Below are 19,571 nucleotides of genomic sequence, written 5' to 3'. Positions count from 1 at the left end.
TTGATAGCAAACTTTTCTGCATCCCAGCATTGTGTATAAAGCGGGTATTATTAGAGCACACCAAAACCTCCCGAAACTCCTGACTAGCATTACTAACAATACACACAAAAGGAAGATAAACACATACAGGAGTGGGCTTAAAGGTCATGGCGTATCGGCATGGGTCTCGGGAACACCCATAGTATCCCCCACCGGGGCTCTGTTTGGACCAGCACTTGGGTCACACTGAGAAGTGTCAGCAATAGCAGGATCTTCATTCTTGCTGCACCTCCTGGTCAATCTCTTGGGGACCCACAACGGATCTTGCTGGTCCTGGGGAAACACACAAACAGATCCTCTCACCCACGCCAGCACAGGATCTGGCCCATGCCATAAGCCAGTGAGCACATCTTTCCACTTCACATAACCTTTCAACGTGCCCGCCCGACACTGATATCGGTCAGCGGCAGAAAGGCCATCATCATCCATAATCAAAAACTTAAGAGTAAAAAGGGCTAAGGATATCTGTTCCTTGGGAGTTCTGCCATGGCCTATTCCCCCTTTTTGTTTAATTACGCATTCCTTCAAATTACGATGTGCTCGCTCAACAATACCTTGACCTTGGGGATTATAAGGAGGCCATGGTTCAACTGCACATCCATCTACTTGCAAAAGGATTTGAAGGAGTGGGCAGTGTACACTGGGTAATTATCAGTCTTTAAGTGTTGGAACTTTCCCCAAGCAGCCCAGGCTTCTAGGCAGTGTCCAATAACATTGCGTGCCTTGATAGGGGTAGCATGAATGACATCTGAGCAGGTATCCACAGAAACATGAATGTATTTTAGAGTCCAAATCCTGATATGTGAGTTACGTCCATTTGCCAAATCCTTAAAGGCAGTAAGCCCCTGGGATTAACCCCCACACTAGGGGGATGATGCAAAGTCACACACTGTGGGCAGTCCAAAACTATTGTTTAGCATCAGCTGGAGACAAATGAAACTTTTGTTGTAAAGTCTTTGCAGGCACATGAAACTGTTGATGGAAGTGTCTGGCCAAATCAAGACAGGAGCTCAAGAAAATACACTCTGCCGCAGGTCACTGCTCCTGAACCCCATGGGAGAGAGAGCTCACCACCCAGACAGGTGGGCACTCCTGAGACTGCAGAGCGGGAGAGACCACCAATACTGCCCACCCCTGCCCACATCCCTGGCCCAAGAGGAAACTGTATATGGCCCCTGGGAAACCGTAGATAGGTGCACTGGAGCTGCAGACCCCTGTGCCCGAGACACTGCTGGAACCTAAAGGGACTGGATTAACAGCTCTCTGCATCCAAATCCCGTGAGAGGGAGAGCTAAACCTTCAGACAGGCAGACAAGCCTGGGAAGCCAGAAGAGACTACACTTCGCCCACATTTCTGACTCACAGGAACTCTTCAGGCCCACGGGAACAGCTGAAGACGTGTAGACAGGAAAAACTACACGCCCAAAAGCAGAACACTCTGTTCCAATAACTGGCTGAAAGAAAACAGGAAAACAGGTCTACAACACTCCTGTCACACAGACTTATAGGACAGTCTAGCCACTATCAGAAATAGCAGAACAAAGTAACACCAGAGATAATCAGAGGCGAGGGACAAGCACAGGAACCCAAGCAACAGAAACCAAGACTACATGGCATCATCGGAGCCGAATTCTCCCACCAAAGCAAACACTGAATATCCAAACACACCAGAAAAGCAAGATCAAGATTTAAAATCATATTTGATCATGATGCTGGAGAACTTCAAGAAAGACATGAACAACTCTCTTAGAGAAACTTAGGAAAACATAAATAAACAAGTAGAAGCCTATAGAGAGGAATCAAAAAATCCCTGAAAGAATTCCAGGAAAACAAAATCAAACAATTGAAGGAATTAAAAATGGAAATAGAAGCAATGAAGAAAAAACACAGGGAAACAACCCTGGATATAGAAAACCAAAGGAAGAGACAAGGAGCCGCAGATACAAGCATCACCAACAGAAAACAAGAGATAGAAGAGAAAATCTCTGGAGCAGAAGATTCCATAGAAATCGTCGACACAACTGTCAAAGATAATGTAAAGTGAAAAAAGCTACTGGTTCAAAACATACAGGACTCAATGAAAAGATCAAACCTAAGGATAATAGGTATAGAAGAGACGGAAGACCCCCTAGCCCAAAGGACCAGTAAATATCTTCAACAAACTCATAGAAGAAAACTTCCCTAACCTAAAGAAAGAGATGCCCATAAACATACAAGAAGCCTACAGAACTCCAAATAGATTGGACCAGAAAAGAAACTCCTCCCATCACATAATAGTCAAAACACCAAATGCACAAAACAAAGAAAGAATATTAAAAGCAGTAAGGGAAAAAGGTGAAGTAACATATAAAGGCAGACCTATCCGAATCACACCAGACTTCTCGCCAGAGATTATGAAAGCCAGAAGATCCTGGACAGATGTCATACAGAACCTAAGAGAACACAAATGCCAGCCCAGGTTACTGTATCCTGCAAAACACTCAATTAACATAGATGGAGAAACCAAGATATTCCATGACAAAACCAAATTTAAACAATATCTTTCTACAAATCCAGCACTACAAAGATTAATAAATGGTAAAGCCCAACATAAGGAGGCAAGCTACACCCTAGAAAAAGCAAGAAACTAAACGTGTTGGCAACAAAACAAGAAGAAAAGCACCCAAACATAGCCTCACATCCAAATATGAATGTAAAAGGAAGCAATAAACACTATTCCTTAATATCTCTCAACATCAATGGTCTCAACTCCCCAATAAAAGACATAGAGTAACAAACTGGATACGCAATGAGAACCCTGCATTCTGCTGCCTACAGGAAACACACCTCAGAGACAAAGAGAGACACTACCTCAGAGTAAAAGGCTGGAAAACAACTTTCCAAGCAAATGGTCAGAAGAAGCAAGCTGGAGTACCCATTCTAATATCAAATAAAATCAATTTTCAACTAAAAGTCATCAAAAAAGATCAATGTACAGGTCATGGAAACAGAAATTAGAGACATAGACAGACTAAGAGAAGTCATGAACCAAATGGACTTAACAGATATTTATAGAACATTCTATCCTAAAGCAAAAGGATATACATTCTTCTCAGCACCTCGTGGTACTTTCTCCAAAATTGACCATATAATTGGACAAAAAACAGGCCTCAACAGATGTAGAAAGATAGAAATAATCCCAAATAATATAAAATACCTCGCTGTGACTTTAAGCAACCAAATAAAATATCTGTATGATAAGAACTTCAAGCCTCTGAAGAAAGAAATTGAAGAAGACCTCAGAAGATGGAAAGATCTCCCATGCTCATGGATTGGCAGAATTAATATAGTAAAAATGGACATTTTACCAAAAGCGATCTACAGATTCAATGCAATCCCCATCAAAATACCAATCCATTTCTTCAAAGAGTTAGACAGAACAATTTGTAAATTCATCTGGAATAACAAAAAACCCAGGATAGCTAAAACTATCCTCAACAATAACAGGACTTCAGGGGGAATCACTATCCCTGAACTCAAGCAGTATTACAGAGCAATAGTGATAAAAACTGCATGGTATTGGTACAGAGACAGACAGATAGACCAATGGAACAGAATTGAAGACCCAGAAATGAACCCACACACGTATGGTCACTTGATTTTGACAAAGGAGCCAAAACCATCCAATGGAAAAAAGATAGCATTTTCAGCAAATGGTGCTGGTTCAACTGGAGGTCAACATGTAGAAGAATGCAGATCGAACCATGCTTATCACCCTGTACAAAGCTTAAGTCCAAGTGGATCAAGGACCTCCACATCAAACCAGATACACTCAAACTAATAGAAGAAAAAGTGGGGAAGAATCTCGAACACATGGGCACTGGAGAAAATTCCTGAACAAAACACCAATGGCTTATGCTCTAAGATCAAGAATCGACAAATGGGATCTCATAAAACTGCAAAGCTTCTGTAAAGCAAAGGACACTGTGGTTAGGACAAAAAGGCAACCAACAGATTAGGAAAAGATCTTTACCAATCCTACAACTGATAGAGGGCTTATATCCAAAATATACAAAGAACTCAAGAAGTTAGACCACAGGGAGTCAAATAACCCTATTAAAAAATGAAGTTCAAAGCTAAACAAAGAATTCACAGCTGAGGAATGCCGAATGGCTGAGAAAGACCTAAAGAAATGTTCAACATCTTTAGTCAGAAGGGATATGCAAATCAAAACAACCCTGAGATTTCACCTCACACCAGTGAGGATGGCTAAGATCAAAAACTCAGGTGACAGCAAATGTTGGCGAGGATGTAGAGAAAGAGGAACACTCCTCCATTGTTGGTGGGATTGCAGACTGGTACAACCATTCTGAAAATCAATCTAGAGGTTCCTCAGAAAATTGGACATTGAACTACCTGAGGATCCAGCTATACCTCTTTTGGGCATATACCCAAAAGATGCCCCAACATATAAAAAAAGACACGTGCTCCACTATGTTCATCGCAGCCTTATTTATAATAGCCAGAAGCTGGAAAGAACCCAGATACCTCTTCAACAGAGGAATGGATACAGAAAATGTGGTACATCTACATAATGGAATATTACTCAGCTATCAAAAACAATGCCTTTATGAAATTCATAGGCAAATGGATGAATCTGGAAAATATCATCCTGAGTGAGGTAACCCAATCACAGAAGAACACACATGGTACGCACTCATTGATTAGTGGCTATTAGCCCAAATGCTGGAATTGCCCTAGAACACATGAAACAGAACACATGAAACTCAAGACGGATGATCAAAATGCGAATGCTTCACTCCTTCTTTAGAAGGGGAACAAGAATACCCTTGGCAGGGAATAGGGAGGCAAAGATTAAAACAGAGGCAGAAGGAACACCCATTCAGGACCTGTCCCACATGTGGCCCATACATATACAGCCACCCAATTAGACAAGATGGATGAAGCAAAGAAGTGCAGGCCAACAGGAACTGGATGTAGATCTCTCCTGAGAGACACAGCAAGAATACAGCAAATACATAGGTGAATGCCAGCCACAAACCACTGAACTGAGAATCAGAGAAAGGTGTGAAAGAGCTTGAAGGGGTTTGAGACCCCATATGAACAACAATGCCAAGCAACCAGAGCTTCCAGGGACTACGCCACTACCCAAAGACTATACATGGATTGACCCTGGGCTCCAACCTCATAGGTAGCAATGAATGGACTAATAAGAGCACCAGTGGAAGGGGAAGCCCTTGGTCCTGCCAAGACTGAACCCTGAGTGAACGTAATTGTTGGGGGGAGGGCAGTAATGGGGGGAGGATGGGGAGGGGAACACCCATATAGAGGGGGAGGGAGAGGGGTTAGGGGGATGTTTGCCCGGAAACCAGGAAAGGGCATAACATTCGAAATGTAAATACTCAAGTTAAAAAAAAGAAAAAAAAAAGAAAAAAGAAAATACACTCTGTCCTGGTCCAACGGTCTACAATATCATTTCCTTCGCTTAAAGGATCAGATAGGCCAGTATGAGCTCTAATATGTTGAATAAAAAACTTCTGATCTCTGTGCCATATGAATTTTTGGAGCTCTTTTAGCAAAGAGCACACAGTGCTAGTAACCTTAACAGGGCCCGCTGCTTCCACTAATCTGGCCACAAAATCAGAAAATGGCTCCATGGGACCCTGGTGGATCTTAGTAAGATTTCTGCTCACTTCTCCTTTATTAGGCAAAGACTTCCATGCCTTTGTTGCAATTTCATTTATCTGTGCATAAACTTCCCCAGGGAAACCTGTCTGCTGATTAGCAAAACTCCCTTGCCCTAACAACATGTCTCTGTCCCAGGCTGCCTGCCCACCTCCTACCGATAAATTGGCAGCAGCCTGTTCATTGGCATATTGTATTAGAAAAGCTCTCCAATCTAGATACTGCCCTGGGCTGAGGCATGCTTGTGCCAGGTTAGTCCAATCATTAGGAGTCATGCAAAATCTGTGCAGAGCCTCTATCTGAGCAATAGTAAAGGAGGCAGTGATACCATATGTTCTCACTGACTCAGCCAAGGCTTTAATCACCTTGAAATCAAGAGGCTCATGATATCTTTGTTGATTAGCATCCACATAGACAGGATAGGCCAAATGCAGCTCAGTACGAACTGCTCTCCACACTTCAGGGCAGAATATACTACCCGAAACTCTACTTCCTCCCTCTACAACATTGCAGGGAGGAGGAGCCAAGGAGAACCGCCCAGGAGATTCCTCTGCCATTTTAGACTTTTTCCTTTTCTTCTTCTGTCTATTCCTTAGAGATTGTTTCTGCATTTGATCTATCAACTCTTATAACTCTTCTTCTGAATCTGTTTCATCTGTTTCTTCCTCTGTATCTGTCTTTTCTGAGTCTGTCTCCTTTGCACTTCCCTGCTTTTCTGACCTCTCCTCTTGAAGCATTTCTAGGGCAGCTTGCCCCTTCTCTATAGCTGCCTGACAACATTTCTGATCCTTGAGGCAACTACGCACTAAGCACCACACTGGACGGACCCCAGGTCTTAAAGTCCCCTGTTCCCAGGCAAAATCAATGTCTCTGCCTAACTTGTCCCAGCTCGCCACCGTGAGATTACCGGAGACTGCAAACCAAGGTGCAATGGCATCGCATTCGCTCAAGAATCTCTCCATGGTGCTCCTTTTTATTTTTAGCTTCTTTTGCTCGAACAGCTCTTGAAGAGCCAGAAAAATTGGATGAGACTGTGATGTCCCCACGACAAAAACTTTCTACGCTGCTACGGCTAAATTCACCGCGCGTCTTGCTACTTTCGGGTCACTGCTGCCGCGAACTTTACTTTCGGTTCGCTGCTACTGCGAACTTTCTTGCTCACTACCCTGAGACTTTATGGCCGCTTATTTCCCGAGGTATTTATGATCCCACCTTACCTTGGGAACTTACCAGCGCTGCCCTGACTGCAAGAAGTTCTGATCTCAGGAGGTCCCCGTACGGGCCACCACTTATCGCAACCAACCTTGACCAGCAAGGAAGACACGACCAGAGGAGACCTTCTTCAAGCAGTTTATTCAGGAACCTTGATACAATCTTGATACTACTCTGGGGAACGCCCTACATCAGCTTAAGTACCCAATGCCAACCAACCCCAATGTGCCACGTGGGTCATGCAGACAGGCTGTCACTATGCGCAACCTAGCAGGCCAGGCATGCATAGCCAAATAAGGACTTGTTTACTACAAGGAGCGCTCACCATCGGGAGAGTGGAAGGCAGAAACCAGTGCCATCTTTGAGGCGCGGCACGTCGAAGCTCCCTACAATATATTCTAGTTCCATCCATTTGCCTGCAAATTTCAGGATGTCCTTCCTCTTATTAGCTGAGTAGTATTCCACTGTGTAAATAAACAACATATTTGTATCCATTCTTATGTCCTCCGACATCTGGGTTGTTTTCCAGCTTCTGTCGATCACAAATAAAGTTGCTCTGAATATAGTGGAACATGTGCCCCTATGGCACCGTAGGCGTCTTTTGGGTATATTCCCGAGAGTTGTATTGCTGGGTCTTTTGGTAGGTCTATTTCCAATTTTCTGAGGAATCTTCAAATTAATTTTCAGAGTAGTAGTACCAGTTTGCATTCCTTGCAGCAATGGAGGAGTGTTCCTCTTTCTCCACATCCCTGCCAATATGTGTTGTTACCTGCTGTTTTGGTGTTAGCCATTCTAACTGGGGTAAGGTGGAATCACAGGGTCGTTTTGATTTGCATTTCTCTGATCACTAAGGACTTTGAACATTTCTTGAGGTCTTGAGCCTCTGTTATTCTTAAAGAACTACAATTCCCAGCATTCCAGGAAGTTATGTGCTTGTACCATGGATGCAGCCAGGTTATAATTGAGAATTACAGATGCAAGCTATCCATCCTCATTTAAAGAGTGCATACTTGGTGCTCAGAGGTAAGCTCAAGCAAGCTTCAAAACTGAACATGGTAAGCACAGGGTAATTGCCCATATCTGGGTAGATCAGACTGTTGAGCTTCAGGAGCTGGTGTGGTTTGCAGTAGACAATTGTGGCTCCTTGTGTAGTCTGATTAAATTCTAGTTATTCCCTGGATCACACACCCTGCTAGTAGACCAATCCCCATTGGTAATTTATATGTTCTCTGCTGGTGAAATGTACCAATTCAAGAAAGACGAGATTAGATTAAGTGCCAGGTTATTGGGAAGCTGTTCTTGGATGAGTTCACCTTCAGCAAAGACTGAGTTCAGGAAAGTAACCAGTGTGTGAGAGGTAGGCAGGGAGGGGAAGAAAAAGAGAAATATGACATGAACAGAGAGAAGGGAAGAAGTAAGCAATATAGACACACACACACACACACACACACACACACACACACACGGAGAGATAGAGATAGATAGGAAGAGAGAGAAAGAAAGAAAGAAAGAAAGAAAGAAAGAAAGAAAGAAAGAAAGAAAGGAAGGAAGGAAGGAAGGAAGCGAGCAGAGTTAAATCAGTTGGTGTGTAGAAGGATTTTTAGCTGAACAGCTGAGTTGAGCAGTCAGCAAAAGATCAGGAATAACTAGGAAATGTGAGCTTATTCACCCTCAAATCTCAGAATCTGTATATATTCTAAGTCTAGATGGTATTTTACAGAGACTAGAAATTTTCATGACTAGGCTAGGTAAGCAAACCGAGGGTATATGCCTCAGAGAAGATAACCTCAGGCAAATAAAATTATTTTAAAGTGCTTTTTCTCTAAAGCAAGAAATATGCTTGGGGGAGTTTCTAATTAACTAAAAATTTCACTCCTTTTTCTCCTCTACTGCAAAGCCTCATGTAGCCCCACCTTCCTCATGCTGTGTAGCTAAGAGTTTCTTTGAATCTCTAATCCTGATTCTATTGCCCAGTGCCTGGAAAACAGTCCTGCAACTACTCTCAGGATGGGCCCACAATGATCTATGAGAAGAAAAATTCACCACTGATTGTGTGTCATACAATATTCCTGAGTCTTGCATGAAATTTCAAACGAAGCGAGACCTATGTAAGAATTGAGTTTAGTTAGGAATATTGAAATTGGTGTATTCACAGAACATAAATGGACTGGGAGAAAAGAAGGTAAGAGACTTCCTGCTCTGACATTACTTGTCATTAGCAACCTGCTGTCAGGTAATCAATTTTAGATGATCACTGAAAGACTAAACTGGCCATTTACATAGGCCAAGTTTCTGGATGAGTAACTAAACTTATGTCTGGAAACCACGTTTGTGTTTAAACAATAAAACTATGCCTAATAGAAATATAATTTTTCCTGTTTAATTATATGCAGATCCTGAGAAGTTGTGAGGAGTTCAAGGCATGCTTTAATTCACATGTCTATTCCCTGAAGAATATGAGACTATAAAGCCTGTTTCAACATTTTGAGATCATACGTAAACCATGTCAACCTTCTCACTACTCTATACTGTTAAGATTCAAACCCTGGGATATCATGCTGAGGTGCCTAATTAACAAATCAAAGCAGACCTAACCACCAGTTTCTGTGACTTTTTTTAAAGATTTATTTAATGATTTATTTTATAGAAGTACACTGTAGCTGTCTTCAGACATACCAGAAGAGGGCATCATATCTCATGACACATGGTGGTGAGCCACCATTCGATTGCTGGGATTTGAACTCAGGACCTCTGGAAGAGCAGTCAGTGCTCTTAACTGCTGAGCCATCTCTCCAGCCCTCTCCCACATTTCTTTTTCCTTTTTTTTTTCTCCACCTTTATTAACTTGGGTATTTCTTATTTACATTTCAATTGTTATTCCCTTTCCCTGTTTCCGGGTCAATATCCCCCAACCCCTCCCCCTCCCTTTCGATATGGGTGTTCCACTCCCCATCCTCCCCCCATTACCGCCCTTCCCCAACAATCATTTTCACTGGGGGTTCAGCCTTGGCAGGACCAAGAGCTTCCTCTTCCACTGGTGCTCTTACTAGGCTATTCATTGCTACCTATGCAGTTGGAGCCCAAGGTCAGTCCATGTACAGTCTTTGGGTAGTGGTTCAGTCCCTGGAAGCTCTGGTTGGTTGGCATTGTTGTTCATATGGGGTCTCAAGCCCCTTCAAGCCCTTTCAGTCCTTTCTCTAATTCCTTCAACAGGGGTTGAGTTCTCGGTTCACTGGTTTGCTGCTGGCATTTGCTTATGTATTTGCCATATTCTGGCCGTGTCTCTCAGGAGAGATCTACATCCAGTTCCTGTTGGCCTGCACTTCTTTGCTTCATCCACCTTATCTAGTTTGGTGGCTGCATATGTATGGGCCACATGTGGGGCAGGCTCTGAATGGGTGTTCCTTCAGCCTCTACTCTAAACTTTGCCTCCCTATTCCCTCCCAAGGGTATTCTTGTTCCCCTTTTACAGAAGGAGTGAATCATTCACATTTTGGTCATCCTTCTTGAGTTTCATGTGTTCTGTGCACCTGGGGTAACTTGAGCATTTGGGCTAACATACACTTATCAATGAGTGCATACCATGTATGTTTTTCTGTGATTGGGTTACCTCACTCAGGATGATATTTTCCAGCTCCATCCATTTGCCTACGAATTTCATAAAGTCATTGTTTTTGATAGCAGAGAAGTATTCCATTATGTAGATGTACCACATTTTCTTAACATTTCCATTCCTCTGTTGAAGGGCATCTGAGTTCTTTCCAGCCTCTCGCTATTATAAATAAGGATGCTATGAACATAGTGGAGCATGCGTGTTTGTTATATTTAGGGGCATCTTTTGGGTATATGCCCAAAAGAGGTATAGCTGGATCCTCAGGCAGTTCAATGTCCAATTTTCTGAGGAACCTCCAGACTGATTTCCAGAATGGTTGTACCAGTCTGCAATCCCACCAACAATGGAGGGGTGTTCCTCTTTCTCCACATCCTCTCCAGCATCTGCTGTCACCTAAGTTTTTGATCTTAACCATTCTGACTGGTGTGAGGTGGGATCTCAGGGTTGTTTTGGTTTGCATTTCCCTTATGACTAAAGATGTTGAGCATTTCTTTAGGTGTTGCTCACCCATTCAGCATTCCTCACCTTTGAATTCTTTGTTCAGCTCTGAACCCCATTTTTTAATGGGGTTATTTGTCTCCCCTCAGTCTAACTCTGTTCTTTTATATTTTGGATATAATGGTACTTTCCCCAAAATTGACCATATAATCGGTCATAAAACAGGCCTCAACAGATATAAAAAGATAGAAATAATCCCATATGTCCTATCAGAAAACTGCAGGCTAAAGCTGGTCTTCATAACAGTAAGGAAAGAATGCCCACATATACATGGAAGTTGAATAATGCTCTACTCAATGATAACCTGGTCAAGGAAGAAATAAAGAAAGAAATTAAAATCTTCTTAGAATATAATGAATATGAAAGTACAACATACCCAAACGTATGGGACACAATGAAAGCTGTGCTAAAAGGAAAACTTATAGTTCTGAGTGCCTGCAGAAAGAAACAGGAGAAAGCATTTATCAGCAGCTTGATAGCACACCTAAAAGCTCTAGAACAAAAAGAAGCAAACACACCCAGGAGGAGTAGAAATCAGGAAATAATCAAACTCAGAGCAGAAATCAACCAAGCAGAAACAAAAAGGACTATACAAAGAATCAGCAGACCCAAAAGCTGGTTCTTTGAGAAAATCAACAAAATAGATAAACCCTTAGCCAGACTAACCAGAGGACACACAGAGTTTGTTCACATTAACAAAATCAGAAGTGAAAAGGGAGGCATAACTACAGAATCAGAGGAAATTTAAAAAATCACCAGATCCTACTACAAAGGCCTATATTCAACAAAACTTGAAAATCTGCAGGAAATGGACAATTTCCTAGACAGATACCAGGTACCGAAGTTAAATCAGGAACAGATAAGCCATTTAAACAACCCCATAACTCCTAAAGAAATAGAAGCAGTCATTAAAAGTCTCCTAACCAAAAAGAGCCCAGGTCTAGATGGGTTCAGTGCAGAATTCTATCAGACCTTCGTAGAAGACCTCATACTGATACTATCTGAACTATTCCACGAAATTCATAAGACAGAGCACTACCAAATTCCTTCTATGAAGCCACAATTACTGTTATATCTAAACCACACAAAGACCCAACAAAGGAAGAGAACTTTAGACCAATTTCCCTTATGAATATCAATGCAAAGATACTAAATAAAATTATTGCAAACTGAATTCAAGAGCACATCAAAACAATCATCCATCAAGATCATGTAGGCTTCATTCCAGGGAAACAGGGATGTTTAATATACAGAAAACCATCAACGTAATCCTCTCCCACATTTCTAAGTACTTACTACTGAGTGTTGCTGGGCTATCCTGCCCTCTAACCCAGGTATTTAGTGTCCCTTCTCCCAGCTGTCCTTCCTTATGTAATCCAACTATTTGAATTCGGCAGTGTCAACACACTTGTCTCAGTAGATTTCAATCTTTAACTATCTTTCATTTGTCAAATTGGTGAGAGCATCAGTCGTCTCTTCTACACTGTATATAGCAATGGGAAAGTACAAGGAAGAGACTACAGAATCTAACCTAAGTAATCACCTTCTGGGTTCTCTACAGCTTCTGGCTATTATAAATAAGGCTGCTATGAACACAGTGGAGCATGTGTCTTTATTATATATTGGGGCATATTTGGATATATGCCCAAAAGAGGTTAAGCTTGGTCCTAAGGTAGTTCAATGTCCAATTTTCTGAGGAACCTCCAGAATGATTTCCAGAATGTCTGCAAATCTCACCAAAAATGGAGGTGTGTTCCTCTTTCTCCACATCCTTGCCAGCATTTGCTCTCACCTGGGTTTTTGATCTTAGCCATTCTGACTGGTGTGAGGTGAAATCTCAGGGTTGTTTTGATTTTCATTTCCCTTATGAATAAAGCTGTTGAACATTTCTTTACGTGTTTCTCAGCCATTCGGCATTCCTCAGTTGTGAATTCTTTGTTTAGCTCTGAACTTCATTTTTAAATAGGGTTATTTGTCTCCCTGTAGTCTAACTTCTTGAGTTCTTTGTATATTTTGGATATAAGCCCTCTATCTGTTGTAGGATTGGTAAAGATCTATTCCCAATCTGTTCCCTCCCATTTGGTCCTAATCACAGTGTCCTTTGCCTTACAGAATCTTTGTAGGTTTTTTTTTTTTTTTTGTCTCATATTTTTTTTTTAACTTGAGTATTTCTTATTTACATTTCGAGTGTTATTCCTTTCCGGGTTTCCTGGCGAACATCCCCCTAATCCCTCCCCCTCCCCTTCTTAATGGGTGTTCCCCTCCCCATCCTCCCCCCATTGCCGCCCTCTCCCCAACAATCATGTTCAGTATTAGCAGGACCCAGGGCTTCCCCTTACACTGATGATCTTACTAGGATATTCAATGCTACCTATGAGGTCAGAGTCCAGGGTCAGTCCATGTATAGTCTTTAGGTAGTGGCTTAGTCCCTGGACGCTCTGGTTGCTTGGCATTGTTGTACATATGGGGTCTCCAGCCCCTTCAAGCTCTTCTAGTTCTTTCTCTGATTCCTTCAACGGGGGTTCTGTTCTCAGTTCAGTGGTTTGCTGCTGGCATTCGCCTCTGTATTTGTTGTATTCTTGCTGTGTCTCTCAGGAGAGATCTACAAGCGGTTCCTGTCTGCCTGAACTTCTTTGCTTCATCCATCTTGTCTAATTGGGTGGCTGTATATGTATGGGCCACATGTGGGGCAGGCTCTGAATGGGTGTTCCTTCTGTGTCTGTTTTAATCTTTGCCTCTCTATTCCCTGCCAAGGGCATTCTTGTTCCCCTTTTAAAGAAGAAGTGAAGCATTCACATTTTGATCATCCGTCTTGAGTTTCATGTGTTCTAGGCATCTAGGGTAATTCAAGAATTTGGGCTAATAGCCACTTATCAATGACTGCATACCATGTGTGTTTCTCTGTGACTGGGTTACCTCACTCAGGATGATATTTGCCAGTTCCGACCATTTGCCTACGAATTTCATAAAGGCATTGTTTTTGATAGCTGAGTAATATTCCATTGTGTAGATGTACCACATTTTCTGTATCCATTCCTCTGTTGAAGGGCATCTGGGTTCTTTCCAACTTCTGGCTATTATAAATAAGGCTGTGATGAACATGGTGGAGCATGTGTCTTTTTTATATGTTGGGGCATCTTTTGGGTATATGCCCAAGAGAGGTATAGCTGGATCCTCAGGCAGTTCAATGTCCAATTTTCTGAGGAACCTCCACACTGATATCCAGAACGGTTGTACCAGTCTGCAATCCCACCAACAATGAAGGAGTGTTCCTCTTTCTCCACATCCTCACCAGCATTTGCTGTCCCCTGAGTTTTTGATCTTAGCCATTCTGACTGGTGTGAGGTGAAATCTCAGGGTTGTTTTGATTTGCATTTCCCTTATGACTAAAGATGTTGAACATTTCTTTAGGTGTCTCTCGGCCATTCAGCATTCCTCAGCTGTGAATTCTTTGTTTAGCTCTGAACCCCATTTTTTAATAGGGTTATTTGTCTCCCTGCAGTCTAACTTCTTGAGTTCTTTGTATATTTTGGATATAAGGCCTCTATCTGTTGTAGGATTGGTAAAGATCTTTTCCCAATCTGTTGGTTGCCGTTTTGTCCTAACCACAGCGTCCTTTGCTTTACAGAAGCTTTGCAGTTTTATGAGATCCCATTTGTCGATTCTTGATCTTAGAGCATAAGCCATTGATGTTTTGTTCAGGAATTTTTTTCCAGTGCCCATGTGTTCCAGATGCTTCCCTAGTTTTTCTTCTATTAGTTTGAGTGTATCTGGTTTGATGTGGAGGTCCTTGATCCACTTGGACTTAAGCTTTGTACAGGGTGATAAGCATGGATCGATCTGCATTCTTCTACATGTTGACCTCCAGTTGAACCAGCACCATTTGCTGAAAATGCTATCTTTTTTCCATTTGATGGTTTTGGCTCCTTTGTCAAAATCAAGTGACCATATGTGTGTGGGTTCATTTCTGGGTCTTCAATTCTGTTCCATTAGTCTATCTGTCTGTCTCTGAACCAATACCATGCAGTTTTTATCACTATTGCTCTGTAATACTGCTTGAGTTCAGGGATAGTGATTCCCCCTGAAGTCCTTTTATTGTTGAGGATAGTTTGAGCTATCCTGGGTTTTTTGTTATTCCAGATGAATTTGCAAATTGTTCTGTCTAACTCTTTGAAGAAATGGATTGGTATTTTGATGGGGATTGCATTAAATCTGTAGATTGCTTTTGGTAAAATGTCCATTTTTACTATATTAATTCTGCCAATCCATGAGCATGGGAGATCTTTCCATCTTCTGAGCTCTTCTTCAATTTCTTTCTTCAGAGGCTTGAAGTTCTTTTTGTACAGATCGTTTACTTCATTGATTAAAGTCACACCGAGGTACTTTATATTATTTGGGTGTATTATGAAGGGTGTCGATTCCCTAATTTCTTTCTCGGCTTGTTTCTCTTTTGTGTAGAGGAAGGCTACTGATTTATTTGAGATAATTTTATACCCAACCACTTTGCTGAAGTTGTCTATCAGCTTTAGTAGTTCTCTGGTGGAACTTTTGGGATCACTTAAATATACTATCATATCATCTGCAAATTGTGATATTTTGACATCTTCTTTTCCGATCTGTATCCCCTTGATATCCTTTCGTTGTCTGATTGCTCTGGCTAGAACTTCAAGAACTATATTGAATAAGTAGGGAGAGAGTGGGCAGCCTTGTCTAGTCCCTGATTTTAGTGGGATTGCTTCAAGTTTCTCTCCATTTAGTTTAATGTTAGCAACTGGTTTGCTGTATATGGCTTTTACTATGTTTAGGTATGGGCCTTGAATTCCTATTCTTTCCAAGACTTTTATCATGAAGGGGTGTTGAATTTTGTCAAATGCTTTCTCAGCATCTAATGAAATGATCATGTGGTTTTGTTCTTTCAGTTTGTTTATATAATGGATCACATTGATGGTTTTCTGTATATTAAACCATCCCTGCATGCCTGGGATGAAGCCTGCTTGATCATGGTGGATGATTGTTTTGATGTGTTCTTGGATTCGGTTTGCCAGAATTTTATTGAGTATTTTTGCATCGATATTCATAAGGGAAATTGGTCTGAAGTTCTCTTTCTTTGTTGGGTCTTTGTGTGTTTTAGGTATAAGAGTAATTGTGGCTTCATAGAAGGAATTCGGTAGTGCTCCATCTGTTTCAATTTTGTGGAATAGTTTGGATACTATTAGTATGAGGTCTTCTATGAAGGTCTGATAGAATTCTGCACTAAACCCGTCTGGACCTGGGCTCTTTTTGGTTGGGAGACCTTTAATGACTACTTCTATTTCCTTAGGAGTTATGGGGTTGTTTAACTGGTTTATTTGTTCCTGATTTAACTTCGGTACCTGGTATCTGTCTAGTAAATTGTCCATTTCCTGCAGATTTTCAAGTTTTGTTGAATATAGGCTTTTATAGTAAGATCTGATGATTTTTTTAATTTCCTCTGAATCTGTAGTTATGTCTCCCTTTTCATTTCTGATTTTGTTAATTGGACACACTCTCTGTGACCTCTCCTTAGTCTGGCTAAGGGTTTATCTATCTTGTTGATTTTCTCAAAGACCCAACTTTTGGTTCTGTTGATTCTTTCTATGGTCCTTTTTGTTTCTACTTGGTTGATTTCAGCTCTGAGTTTGATTATTTCCTGCCTTCTACTCCTCCTGGGTATATTTGCTTCTTTTTGTTCTAGAGCTTTTAGGTGTGCTGTCAAGCTGGTGACATATGCTCTCTCCTGTTTCTTTCTGCAGGCACCCAGAGCTATGAGTTTTCCTCTTAGCACAGCTTTCATTGTGTCCCATAAATTTTGGTATGTTGTACCTTCATTTTCATTAAATTCTAAAAAGTCTTTAATTTCTTTCTTTATTTCTTCCTTGACCAGGTTATCGTTGAGTAGAGCATTGTTCAACTTCCACGTATATGTGGGCGTTCTTCCCTTATTGTTATTGAAGACCAGGTTTAGGCCATGGTGGTCTGATAGCACGCATGGGATTATTTCTATCTTTCTGTACCTGTTGAGGCCCGTTTTTTGACGAATTATATGGTCAATTTAGGAGAAAGTACCATGTGGACCTGAGAAGTAGGTATATCCTTTTGCTTTAGGATAGAATGTTCTATAAATATCTGTTAAGTCCATTTGGCTCATGACTTCTCTCAGTCTGTCTACATCTCTGTTTAATTTCTGTTTCCATGATCTGTCCATTGATGAGAGTGGGGTGTTGAAATCTCCTACTATTGTTGCGTGAGGTGCAACGTGTGTTTTGAGCTTTAGTAAGGTTTCTTTTATGTATGTAGGTGCCCGTGTATTTGGGGCATAAATATTTAGGATTGAGAGTTCATCTTGGTGGATTTTTCCTTTGATGAATATGAAGTGTCCTTCCTTATCTTTTTTAATGACTTTTAATTGAAAATTGATTTTATTTGATATTAGAATGGGTACTCCAGCTTGCTTCTTCAGAGCATTTGCTTGGAAAGTTGTTTTCCAGCCTTTCACTCTGAGGTAGTGTCTGTCTTTGTCTCTGAGGTGTGTTTCTTGTAGGCAGCAGAATGCAGGGTCCTCGTTGCGTATCCAGTTCGTTAATCTATGTCTTTTTATTGGGGAGTTGAGGCCATTGATGTTGAGAGATATTAAGGAATAGTGATTATTGCTTCCTGTTATATTCATATTTGGATATGAGGTTATGTTTCTGTGCTTTTCTTCTCTTTGTTTTGTTTCCAAGACGATTAGTTTCTTGCTTCTTCTAGGGTGTAGCTTGCCTCCTTATGTTGGGCTTTACCATTTATTATCCTTTGTAGTGCTGGATTTGTAGAAAGATATTGTGTAAATTTGGTTTTGTCATGGAATATCTTGGTTTCTCCATCTATGTTAATTGAGAGATTTGCAGGATACAGTAACTTGGGCTGACAGTTGTGTTCTCCTAGGGTCTGTATGACATCTGTCCAGGATCTTCTGGCTTTCATAGTCTCTGGCAAGAAGTCTGGTGTGATTCTGATAGGTCTGCCCTTATATGTTACTTGACCTTTTTCCCTTACTGCTTTTAATATTCTTTCTTTATTTTGTGCATTTGGTGTTTTCACTATTATGTGTCGGGAGGTGTTTCTTTTCTGGTCCAATCTATTTGGAGTTCTGTAGGCTTCTTTTATGCCTATGGGTATCTCTTTCTTTAGGTTAGGGAAGTTTTCTTCTATGATTTTGTTGAAGATATTTACTGGTCCTTTGACCTGGGAGTCTTCACTCTCTTCTATACCTATTATCCTTACGTTTGATCTCCTCATTGAGCCCTGGATTTCCTGTATGTTTTGGACCAGTAGCTTTTTCCGCTTTACATTATCTTTGACAGTTGAGTCGATGATTTCTATGGAATCTTCTGCTCCAGAGATTCTCTCTTCTATCGCTTGTATTCTGTTGGTGAAGCTTGTATCTACAGCTCCTTGTCTTTCTTTTGGTTTTCTATATCCAGGGTTGTTTCCATGTGTTCTTTCTTGATTGCTTCTATTTCCATTTTTAATTCCTTCAACTGTTTGATTGTGTTTTCCTGGAATTCTTTCAGGGATTTTTGTGATTGCTCTCTATAGGCTTCTACTTGTTTATGTTTTCCTGTGTTTCTCTAAGGGAGTTCTTCACGTCTTTCTTGAAGTCCTCCAGCATCTTGATCAAATGTGATTTTAAATCTAGATCTTGCTTTTCTGATGTGTTTGGATATTCAGTGTTTTCTTTGGTGGGAGAATTGGGCTCTGATGATGCCATGTATTCTTGGTTTCTGTTGCTTGGATTCCTGCGTTTGCCTCTAGCCATCAGATTATCTCTAGTGTTACTTTGTTCTTCTATTTCTGACAGTGGCTGGACTGTCCTATAAGCCTGTGTGTCAGGAGTGCTGTAGACCTGTTTTCCTGTTTACTGTCAGCCAGTTATGTGAACAGAGTGTTCTGCTTTCGGGCGTGTAGTTTTTTCTATCTACAGGTCTTCAGCTGTTCCTGCGGGCCTGTGTCCTGAGTTCACTAGGCAGGTCGCTTGGAGCAGGAAAGTTTGTCTTACCTGTGGTCCCGAGGCTCAAGTTTGCTCGTGGGGTGTTGCTTGCAAGCTCTCCATGGCGTCAGCAACCAGGAAGAACTGCGCCGCCCTTTCTGGGAGCTTCCGTGCACCAGGGATCCAGATGGCGTTTGGTGTTTTCCTCTGAAGTCAGAGATGTGGGCAGAGTGCAGTCTCTTCTGGTTTCCCAGGCGTGTCTGCCTCTCTGAAGGTTTAGCTCTCCCTCCCACGGGATTTGGGTGCAGAGAACTGTTTATCCGGTCGGTCCCTTCAGGTTCCGGCGGTGTCTCGAATCTTTGTAGTTTTATGAGATCCCATTTGGCGATTCTTGATCTTAGAGCATAAGCCATTGGTGTTTTGTTCAGGAAATTTTCTCCAGTGCCCATGTGTTCGAGATTCTTCCCCACTTTTTCTTCTATTAGTTGGAGTGTATCCGGTTTGATGTGGAGGTCCTTGATCCAATTGGACTTAAGC

General features: G+C 41.5%; 1 protein-coding gene across 1 annotated transcript in view; it reads right to left on the bottom strand.

Annotated features, from left to right (window-relative positions):
- The window catches only part of LOC103692519 (60S ribosomal protein L9 pseudogene), a 1,198,372-nt gene that overhangs the window by 118,115 nt on the left and 1,060,686 nt on the right, over positions 1 to 19,571 (bottom strand). The window lies entirely within an intron of this gene.

Source organism: Rattus norvegicus, chromosome 5, assembly GCF_036323735.1.
Source record: "Rattus norvegicus strain BN/NHsdMcwi chromosome 5, GRCr8, whole genome shotgun sequence".
NCBI lineage: Eukaryota > Metazoa > Chordata > Mammalia > Rodentia > Muridae > Rattus > Rattus norvegicus.
The sequence above is the reverse complement of the archived record's forward strand: the minus strand, read 5'-3'. Positions and strand labels throughout refer to the sequence as shown.